The sequence below is a fragment of the Dendrobates tinctorius genome, unplaced genomic scaffold, assembly GCF_039654945.1.
Source record: "Dendrobates tinctorius isolate UK_male_01 unplaced genomic scaffold, ASM3965494v1 ptg000232l, whole genome shotgun sequence".
NCBI classification, from domain to species: Eukaryota; Metazoa; Chordata; class Amphibia; order Anura; family Dendrobatidae; genus Dendrobates; species Dendrobates tinctorius.
The window spans coordinates 2,281,259-2,292,725 of NW_027361899.1; the positions used below are offsets into that span (position 1 = coordinate 2,281,259).

Consider the following 11,467-nt stretch of genomic DNA (forward strand, 5'->3'; position numbering starts at 1 on the left):
TGTGCAACCATTTATCACCTCTCTGGGGATAAATCCCACCGCAGCTCCAGGAAACGCTAGTGTGAGACCAGCCTTAGCTTGTTATCTAATATTGAGTATTATCTGTGATTTATCATTGTTATAGAAAGATAAATTATTGTAGAATAATCTCTAAGAAAAAGATTTTAAAGAAGATCTGATATCAAAAGGCTGAAAAAGGAACATGAACATCCCCCCCAAGAGATCATACATTGATCTAAAGCCTCTATGTAAGAATCTAAATACAATGTAAGTGAGCATGAGGTTCTTAGTTTAACATTCTTATCAGACTGTATGAAGCCGCTGCCGCGCCACGGTGAACTTATCAGGGGATCCTAAGTTTTGTTGCCTTAAAGGAGTGGTGCCGTGCACTATCCACCGCCGCAGCGACAATACACCAGCAGGCGGGTGGCCCGGAGCTCAAAGCGCACATGCAGCAAGACTGAGTCCCCAAGACTCACGATCGCACCGCCCCACAAGCACAAAACCACAGCAACAATGGCCAACGCACAGCACCAGATCCCTCCTAGCTTTCCATCGTCTGCAAATTTGATTTGTTTACCTTCAGTTCCTTTATCTAGATTATTCAAAAAAATGATGAACAACACTAGAGCCAGCACAGAGCCTTGTGGTCCCCACATGTAACACTGGGGCCAGGACAGAGCCTTGTGGTCCCCACATGTAACACTGGGGCCAGGACAGAGCCTTGTGGTTCCCACTTGTAACACTGGAGCCAGGACAGAGCCTTGTGGTCCCCACATGTAACACTGGAGCCAGGACAGAGCCTTGTGGTCCCCACATGTAACACTGGAGCCAGGACAGAGCCTTGTGGTCCCCACATGTAACACTGGAGCCAGGACAGAGCCTTGTGGTCCCCAATTGTAACACTGGGGCCAGGACAGAGACTTGTGGAACCCCACTTGTAACACTGGGGCCAGGACAGAGCCTTGTGGTCTCCACTTGTAGCACTGGGGCCAGGACACAGCCTTGTGGTCCCTACTTGTAACACTGGGGCCAGGACAGAGCCTTTTGGTCCCTACTTGTAACACTGGGGCCAGGACAGAGACTTGTGGTACCCCACTTGTAACACTGGGGCCAGGACAGAGCCTTGTGGTCCCCACTTGTAGCACTGGGGCCAGGACACAGCCTTGTGGTCCCTACTTGTAACACTGGGGCCAGGACAGAGCCTTTTGGTCCCTACTTGTAACACTGGGGCCAGGACAGAGACTTGTGGTACCCCACTTGTAACACTGGGGCCAGGACAGAGCCTTGTGGTCCCCACTTGTAACACTGGGGCCAGGACAGAGCCTTTTGGTCCCCACTTGTAGCACTGGGGCCAGGACACAGCCTTGTGGTCCCTACTTGTAACACTGGGGCCAGGACAGAGCCTTTTGGTCCCTACTTGTAACACTGGGGCCAGGACAGAGACTTGTGGTCCCCACTTGTAACACTGGGGCCAGGGCAGAGGCTTGTGGTCCCCACTTGTAGCACTGGGGCCAGGGCAGAGCCTTGTGGTCCCCACTTGTAGCACTGGGGCAGGACACAGCCTTGTGGTCCCAACTTGTAACACTGGAAGCGAGGACAGAGCCTTGTGGTCCCCACTTGTAGCACTGGGGCCAGGACACAGCCTTGTGGTCCCAACTTGTAACACTGGAAGCGAGGACAGAGCCTTGTGGTCCCTACTTGTAACACTGGCGCGAGGACAGAGCCTTGTGATCCCTACTTGTAACACTGGGGCCAGGACAAAGCCTTGTGGTCCACACTTGCAACACTGGGGTCAAGGCAGAGCCTTGTTGTACCCCTCTTGTAACACCAGGACAGAGCCTTATGATCCGCACTTGTAACACCAGGGCCAAGACAGAACCTTGTGGTCCCCACTGGAAACACTTCCATTTGGATGTGCAACCAATTATCATCAATCTATGATTATCATATAAAACCTAAAGCAGACAAAAAAAGAGCAAAAACCCTGCTGTAACTAAGTAAATAAAAAGCACATCATGACAGAATTTTTTCTAAACTGTTTTTCTTTTCACAAATATTTGGGCTTTTCAACATCTGGCAAAAAGCTATTAAACAAATAGTAAAAGAGCTACAAACACTGATCACATGGAGCGTTTCATCCGACCTCCTCTCGTCGATCACCATCAATATCATGGAGACGACACAGAAGAGAATATCTTTACTGATGATCAAATGTACACAAAAACATCCATTGAGGAATTTTTGTAGTAAGTGAAGATCTGCATAGCTCCACCCTCCTCTGAACTGGTTTGGATGGAGGTGAGCAGCTCACTACAGTATAGAAATCATAGAATCATAGAATCATAGAATCGTAGAGTTGGAAGGGACCTCCTGGGCCATCTGGTCCAACCCCCTGCTCAAAGCAGGATTCGCTAAATCATCCCAGTCAGATGTCTGTCCAGCCTCTGTTTGAAGACTTCCATTGAAGGAGAACTCACCACTTCTCGTGGCAGCCTGTTCCACTCATTGATCACTCTAACTGTCAAAAAGTTTTTTCTAATATCAATGGACTGGAGAGAGCTGTCTGGGATGTTAAGAGTTAACCCCTGTCATGGGGTGTAAATACTGCTCACTCCAGGGTCTGGTAACTATATCGTTGGTCTTGGATCCTCTTCCAGCAATCTTCCGTGATTACACCGGTATACGATGATTCTGGTGCCAATGACGTCTGGACGGTTTTATATGATGTTTATGGAGCTGATTAAGATTCTGACTTTGGTTTTGACAGACTGGCTCTAATTTCTGAAATATTTAATAATTAATTACAGAAGAATTATGGCTTCAAAAAGTTAAAAAGTGTCTTTTATAACATTGTAAGCTACAAATGAAAATACAAAATAATTATATAGGATATTTCATTACTTCAGACGCTGTTAGAGTCAAAAGACCAAAAGCGATAGCGCCTGTTATCACGCAAGTCACATTGGGAGAACGGATTATTTTCATGGATGAATTATCTCAAAACTAGAACCAATTCAGCAAAATATTCTAAATTAAATTAAAAAAAAGCCCTCGGCATCTGAATGTGTTGCTCTAGACCTGTGTAGGAACCCTCACTGCCACATAACACAATAATCATCTACTGCACAAAAAGCTAAGACTGATACCAGCAGCAATCATAGTTATTTCTCAAATTTCTATTTCTCACTAATATTTGGGCTTTTCAACAATTGACAAAAAGCTATTAAACAAATAGTAAAAGAGCTACAAACACTGATCACATGGAGCGTTTCATCCGACCTCCCCTCCCCGATCACCATCACCATCATGGAGACCACATAGGACAAAACCTTTCAAAGAAGGATACAAGAGTGATACGTGTATTTACATAAGCAGGAAAGGGCAGGGTTAATCCTACTACCATATGTAGATTAGCAGGAAGGGGAGGTGTGAAGATTGACACCAGAGAGGTGACACAGATCCCCTCCGCTGCCACCTCATGCGAAGTATCCGCACCTCTCCACCCCAGGGACATCAATATTACATCAGCGGGATCAGGTGGTAAGGTCTCCCCACTTTTACCAATGTGACGTTCCGCACCCCCTGGGGGCATGTAAGATAAGAGTGATACAAGTTTATATTGACATCCACGTGGGCCCACAGAAACAGAACCTTATCAGCTCTGTGAAACTGCCACCAGTTCCTCATTCGATGTATGCCTGGCCTGTTAACAGGGTTATATTGAGCCAGGAACCAGCCCCGGTAGCATGGAACGTTAAACCGAGAAACGAACGTGTGGATCAAGATAAAAAAATGCAACGCAAGGTTAAATTATATATATAATCACCTTAAGGGCACACTAGACAATGCCCTATATATACACAATGGTTATACATATAAAATGGTGAGATCTGAAAATACAAGGGTGTTAGGTCAAAAGATATATGCAGAATATATGGATCAGTTACCAGTACATGAAAGGCCTGGCTCGCAGGGTAGGGGCTGCCTTTGGAGCTGCAAAACTCCAAAACCTATGACAGATCATAACTCTGTTCTGGATGGCCCTAGGGTGGCGGTTCTGGCGCTATTGGACCTGGCCGGGTGTCTGCTATGCCTTCAGACCAAACACAGCTGTACTTTCAGATTTCTACTGGCTGTTCTAGGTATCTCCCAACACTGTAAAGCTAGGACAGTTTGAGGCCCAGCGGGGCGCTCGCCTTGTTCTGAGGATCTCGGAAATATAACTGGTGTGTGGCCAGGACATAAGATAAGCCTGTATTCTCCCTACGCAATCTTAGCTGACATGATCACATGGTCTCCACATCACGGCAAGTCTTTTGTTAGGCGCTGAGCTGGACAAGGTGTGAGATCTGTCACTCACAGCAGTTTGACTCTTCCCCAAAATCAATGGTCCATAAACAATATCCATATAGAGTGTGGCTGTGATCAAAAGGGATTCTATAACGATAATGCGACTGTAATAGAAATAACAGTGCAGTGTGCGAGGGCTGGGGATAAGGTGGCGAAGATAACGAGGCCGCTATGGACCATAGTGACACATGTATCCTGTGTCTGTACATAAACTGCCTCGATCCGATATCTTCTATGTACTTTGTGCTTCACCTATACACATTTTATACCTTTTGACACATTTTGATAGATATTGTATTTTCGATATACAATTGGCTGGTTACCTTAGCGACATCTCTACGCATTGTTATCTTCCATCTTGGTCCACATATTTTAATCCAATAATTTTCTATCACATTTATTAATATATTTTCATGGATCAGTATTCTGTTCCATATGTGGGTGACGGCAGGCTTTTCTTTATTGTTGTTAGTGCCACCTTTTACCATTTGTGTCAATAAAGCTTATGTTTTATCTTTTTGACCTCTTGTTCGGTAATTCCTACCTACTCATGTGAAAATCATGGCAGCATGCTGCGACTGCACTTGAGAAGGCATCAATATAAGTCTGTGGGTGCATGTGAAACATCGCACTGCACTCGGATAGTGCTCGAGTGCAGCGCAATTCCCACCGGCAGCAGAGGAGATGGATAAATTACCTTCTCCGTCTCCTCCACAGCTGTGCTCTGATCCTGTCATTCGAGAGCATCGGAGCAGAAAGCACTGACACTGGGAGAATCATCAGATGCCAGACGCTACTGAGACCCCAACCTCAGGTTACTATAGCCCAGGTTCTCTCTCTTTGGACAGACCTTGCAGACATGCAGGGGGTCTTCTTCAGGATGGTTGTTGGTGCCACGGTCTGTGATCAGACAAACTCTGAAGGTATCTTCTCAACAGTTCTTCTCATTTCTTTTCTTACAACATTTCCTACAGTTATGTCCATGTGATCTTCATGACCGTTCTGGCACCATTCTGTGAGCAGCGTAAGCCGGACCCCAGAGAAAGCCGCTCACAGTCACTGAACGGCTCTTACTGTCCAGATGCCGACAAAACTGGACGGAAGGGGGTGGTAAGAGGTGGAAGGACCCGTGAAGAAAGAAGCAGTTGCCAGCTGCGGCCCCTTGTGGGCCTTTCTTGCTGGACTTAGTAGAAGCCATTGCTTCTTCCAGTAATTCTACAGCCTTTGGGGGGTATGTGCTAATTACCAGCCCATTTCCCATCTGGAGGTGGAGCTATGCAAATTTCCCACTCTGGTTTTGCTTTGTTGAATTAATTACGAGTTCTTTGCTGCGCTTCAGTCGCTGTCATTGAAGATCTTCATCAATAATCCTTTTCATCAAAGTTCTTGTTGCTGGATGATAATTTAATAATATATAATGGATAATGCAAAATAACAAAAGGTAAGCTAAGACTAGAGAACGTCGGCCTAAACTACAATACGAGTTTGTCTATAACATTTCACCTCCCATTGAGCTCCAGATGCCGCGTCAGTCTTTTGGTGGGTCTGGGTTGGGGTTGTGGCCTCTTCGGACACTGCCTTCATCTGCAGCTGTTTCCTAGAAGGGGGAGGCGCTATGTAAATATTTATCTTCTTAGTAACTTCATTAGTGGAGGATTTTGTGGAGCTTTGTTCCTAGAGGACAATCTTCTTACACGTTACTCTACAGTCATTCATCTTTCTAAATCATGTCTCCCTATTCTTAATAAAAGTCTGTTTCATTTTACTAAATAAAGTAGATATTCAGCAGATTGTTTTATCTATTTTTCACAAATATTTTGGCTTTTCAGCAATTGCCAAAAAGCTATTAAACAAATAGTAAAAGAGCTACAAACACTAAACACATGGAGCAATTCATCTGACCTCCCCTCCCCGATCACCATCAATATCATGGAGATGACACAGAAGAGGTTTTGGCAAGATACAAGAGTGATACATGTATTTGCATAAACAGGGAGGAGGCGGGGTTAATCCTACTACAATATGTAGATTAGCAAAAAGCATGAGTTTGTGACTATTGGCCATTTGCAGAAGGAAGATTTGTTATCAATAGACCTATGTTGAGGAAGACAAAGGATAAATATCTTTATTGACGATCATAGGTCCAGAAAAACATCCATTGAGGAATTTGTCTAGTAAGTGAAGATTTGCATAGCTCCACCCTCCTCTTCAAGATGAACTGGATTGGAGCAAGATGAGCAGCTCACTACAGTGTAGAAATCAATGGACTGGAGAGAGCTGTCTGGGACGTTAAGAGTTGGGGTTAACTCTTAACATCCCAGACAGCTCTCTCATGGGGTGTAATAACTGCTCACTCCAGGGTCTGGAGGCCGAGCTTCACTGAAACGAGCTGTAAAAGATAAAAGCATAATTGAAAGAAAATGACAGCAGATAGAAAAAGAAAGCCAATTGCTAACTTGCTTATTTTCAAACTTATTTTGTGAAAAATAGAGAGGATGTTATAACAATTAATTAAACTTATGTTTATATATCTTAGAGTTTTGTCTGATTCTGCGTATTATTTGTGAGTCTTGATCACTCCTTAGTCTTTTGACTAAGCACAAGTCTTCCGATTGAGCTTTAATTTTTAAGAAATGCAGGAAAATCCTCTGAGATCAACAATCAGGGAGGAAGATCTGGTTTCCAAAAATTTTGATTTAAAAAAACATCACTGAAGCTCAAAAAAACCTCAACTGAGCAATTTGCCAAGCAAACGCTATAGATTAATATTTGCATAGCTCCACCCCTTTGTAGAAAACTTAGATGTCGGAAGCTTCGATGTGCAACCATTTATCACCTCTCTGGGGATAAATCCCACCGCAGCTCCAGGAAACGCTAGTGTGAGACCAGCCTTAGCTTGTTATCTAATATTGAGTATTATCTGTGATTTATCATTGTTATAGAAAGATAAATTATTGTAGAATAATCTCTAAGAAAAAGATTTTAAAGAAGATCTGATATCAAAAGGCTGAAAAAGGAACATGAACATTCCCCCCAAGAGATCATACATTGATCTAAAGCCTCTATGTAAGAATCTAAATACAATGTAAGTGAGCATGAGGTTCTTAGTTTAACATTCTTATCAGACAGTATGAAGCCGCTGCCGCGCCACGGTGAACTTATCAGGGGGTCCTAAGTTTTGTTGCCTTAAAGGAGTGGTGCCGTGCACTATCCACCGCCGCAGCGACAATACACCAGCAGGCGGGTGGCCCGGAGCTCAAAGCGCACATGCAGCAAGACTGAGTCCCCAAGACTCACGATCGCACCGCCCCACAAGCACAAAACCACAGCAACAATGGCCAACGCACAGCACCAGATCCCTCCTAGCTTTCCATCGTCTGCAAATTTGATTTGTTTACCTTCAGTTCCTTTATCTAGATTATTCATAAAAATGATGAACAACACTAGAGCCAGCACAGAGCCTTGTGGTCCCCACTTGTAACACTGGGGTCAGGACAGAGCCTTGTGGTACCCCACTTGTAACACTGGGGCCAGGACAGAGCCTTGTGGAACCCACATGTAACACTGGAGCCAGGACAGAGCCTTGTGGTTCCCACTTGTAACACTGGGGCCAGGACAGAGCCTTGTGGTACCCCACTTGTAACACTGGGGCCAGGACAGAGCCTTGTGGAACCCACATGTAACACTGGAGCCAGGACAGAGCCTTGTGGTCCCCACTTGTAACACTGGAACCTGGACAGAGCCTTGAGGTCCCCACATGTAACACTGGGGCCAGGACAGAGCCTTGTGGTCCCCACATGTAACACTGGAGCCAGGACAGAGCCTTGTGGTCCCCACATGTAACACTGGAGCCAGGACAGAGCCTTGTGGAACCCCACTTGTAACACTGGGGCCAGGACAGAGCCTTGTGGTCTCCACTTGTAGCACTGGGGCCAGGACACAGCCTTGTGGTCCCTACTTGTAACACTGGGGCCAGGACAGAGCCTTTTGGTCCCTACTTGTAACACTGGGGCCAGGACAGAGACTTGTGGTACCCCACTTGTAACACTGGGGCCAGGACAGAGCCTTGTGGTCCCCACTTGTAACACTTTGGCCAGGACAGAGCCTTTTGGTCCCCATTTGTAGCACTGGGGCCAGGACACAGCCTTGTGGTCCCTACTTGTAACACTGGGGCCAGGACAGAGCCTTTTGGTCCCTACTTGTAACACTGGGGCCAGGACATAGCCTTGTGGTCCCCACTTGTAACACTGGGGCCAGGGCAGAGCCTTGTGGTCCCCACTTGTAGCACTGGGGCCAGGGCAGAGCCTTGTGGTCCCCACTTGTAGCACTGGGGCCAGGACACAGCCTTGTGGTCCCAACTTGTAACACTGGAAGCGAGGACAGAGCCTTGTGGTCCCCACTTGTAGCACTGGGGCCAGGACACAGCCTTGTGGTCCCAACTTGTAACACTGGAAGCGAGGACAGAGCCTTGTGGTCCCTACTTGTAACACTGGCGCGAGGACAGAGCCTTGTGGTCCCTACTTGTAACACTGGGGCCAGGACAAAGCCTTGTGGTCCACACTTGCAACACTGGGGTCAAGGCAGAGCCTTGTTGTACCCCTCTTGTAACACCAGGACAGAGCCTTATGATCCGCATTTGTAACACAGGGCCAGGACAGAACCTTGTGGTCCCCACTGGAAACACTTCCATTTGGATGTACAACCAATTATCATCAATGTATGATTATCATATAAAACCTAAAGCAGACAAAACAAGAGCAAAAACCCTGCTGTAACTAAATAAATAAAAAGCACATCATGCCAGAATTTTTTCAAAACTGTTTTACTTTTCACAAATATTTGGGCTCTTCTGCATCTGCCAAAAAGCTATTAAACAAATAGTAAAAGAACTACAAAAACTGATCACATGGAGCATTTCATCCGACCTCCTCTCCTCGATCACCATCAATATCATGGAGACGTCACAGAAGAGAATATCTTTACTGATGATCAAATGTACACAGAAACATCCATTGAGGAATTTTTGTAGTAAGTGAAGATCTGCATAGCTCCACCCTCCTCTGAACTGGTTTGGATGGAGGTGAGCAACTCACTACAGTATAGAAATCAATGGACTGGAGAGAGCTGTCTGGGATGTTAAGAGTTAACCCCTGTCATGGGGTGTAAATACTGCTCACTCCAGGGTCTGGTAACTATATCGTTGGTCTTGGATCCTCTTCCAGCAATCTTCCGTGATTACACCGGTATACGGTGATTCCGGTGCCAATGACTTCTGGACGGTTTTATATGATGTTTATGGAGCTGATTAAGATTATGACTTTGGTTTTGACAGACTGGCTCTAATTTCTGAAATATTTAATAATTAATTACAGAAGAATTATGGCTTCAAAAAGTTAAAAAGTGTCTTTTATAACATTGTAAGCTACAAATGAAAATACAAAATAATTATATAGGATATTTCATTACTTCAGACGCTGTTAGAGTCAAAAGACCAAAAGCGATAGCGCCTGTTATCACGCAAGTCACATTGGGAGAACGGATTATTTTCATGGATGAATTATCTCAAAACCAGAACCAATTCAGCAAAATATTCTAAATTAAATTAAAAAAAAGCCCTCGGCATCTGAATGTGTTGCTCTAGACCTGTGTAATGACTCTCACTGCCACATAACACAATAATCATCTACTGCACAAGAAGCTAAGACTGATACCAGCAGCAATCATAGTTATTTCTCAAATTTCTATTTCTCACAAATATTTGGGGCTTTTCAACATTTGCCAAAAAGCTGTTAAACAAATAGTAAAAGAGCTACAAACACTGATGACATGGAGCCTTTCATCCGACCTCCCCTCCCCGATCACCATCACTATCATGGAGACCACATAGGACAAAACCTTTCAAAGAAGGATACAAGAGTGATACGTGTATTTACATAAGCAGGAAGGGGCAGGGTTAATCCTACTACCATATGTAGATTAGCAGGAAGGGGAGGTGTGAAGATTGACACCAGAGAGGTGACACAGATCCCCTCCGCTGCCACCTCATGTGAAGGATCCGCACCTCTCTACCCGAGGGACATCAATATTACATCAGCGGGATCAGGTGGTAAGGTCTCCCCACTTTTACCAATGTGACGTTCCGCACCCCCTGGGAGCATGTAAGATAAGAGTGATACAAGTTTATATTGACATCCACATGGGCCCGCAGAAACAGAACCTTATCAGCCTGGTGAAACTGCCACCAGTTTCTCATTCGATGTATGCCTGGCCTGTTAACAGGGTTATATTGAGCCAGGAACCAGCCCCGGTAGCATGGAACGTTAAACCGAGAAACGAACGTGTGGATCAAGATAAAAAAATGCAACGCAAGGTTAAATTATATATATAATCACCTTAAGGGCACACTAGACAATGCCCCATATATACACAATGGTTATACATATAAAATGGTGAGATCTGAAAATACAAGGGTGTTAGGTCAAAAGATATATGCAGAATATATGGGTCAGTTACCAGTACATGAAAGGCCTGGCTCGCAGGGTAGAGGCTGCCTTTGGAGCTGCAAAACTCCAAAACCTATGACAGATCATAACTCTGTTCTGGATGGTCCTAGGGTGGCGGTTCTGGCGCTATTGGACCCGGCCGGGTGCCCACTTGCCTTCAGACCAAACACAGCAGTACTTTCAGATTTCTACTGGCTGTTCTAGGTATCTCCCAACACTGTAAAGCTAGGACAGTTTGAGGCCCAGCGGGGCGCTCGCCATGTTCTGAGGATCTCGGAAATATAACTGGTGTGTGGCCAGGACATAAGATAAGCCTGTATTCTCCCTACGCAATCTTAGCTGACATGATCACATGGTCTCCACATCACAGCAAGTCTTTTGTTAGGCGCTGAGCTGGACAAGGTGTGAGATCTGTCACTCACAGCACTTTGACTTTTCACCAACATCAATGGTCCATAAACAATATCCATATAGAGTGTGGCTGTGATCAAAAGGGATTCTATAACGATAATGCGACTGTAATAGAAATAACAGTGCAGTGTGCGAGGGCTGGGGATAAGGTGGCGAAGATAACGAGGCCGCTATGGACCATAGTGACACATGTATCCTGT

The 11,467-nt window shown here is 45.2% G+C and overlaps 3 pseudogenes; all 3 read right to left on the reverse strand.

The window, feature by feature from the left end:
* Window positions 1-3,196: 3,196 nt before the first annotated feature.
* On the reverse strand, window positions 3,197-3,258 carry LOC141060168 (U7 small nuclear RNA; annotated as a pseudogene).
* Window positions 3,259-6,170: 2,912 nt separating this feature from the next.
* On the reverse strand, window positions 6,171-6,231 carry LOC141060160 (U7 small nuclear RNA; annotated as a pseudogene).
* A 3,881-nt stretch (window positions 6,232-10,112) lies between these two features.
* Window positions 10,113-10,174, reverse strand: LOC141060167 (U7 small nuclear RNA; annotated as a pseudogene).
* Window positions 10,175-11,467: the final 1,293 nt, after the last annotated feature.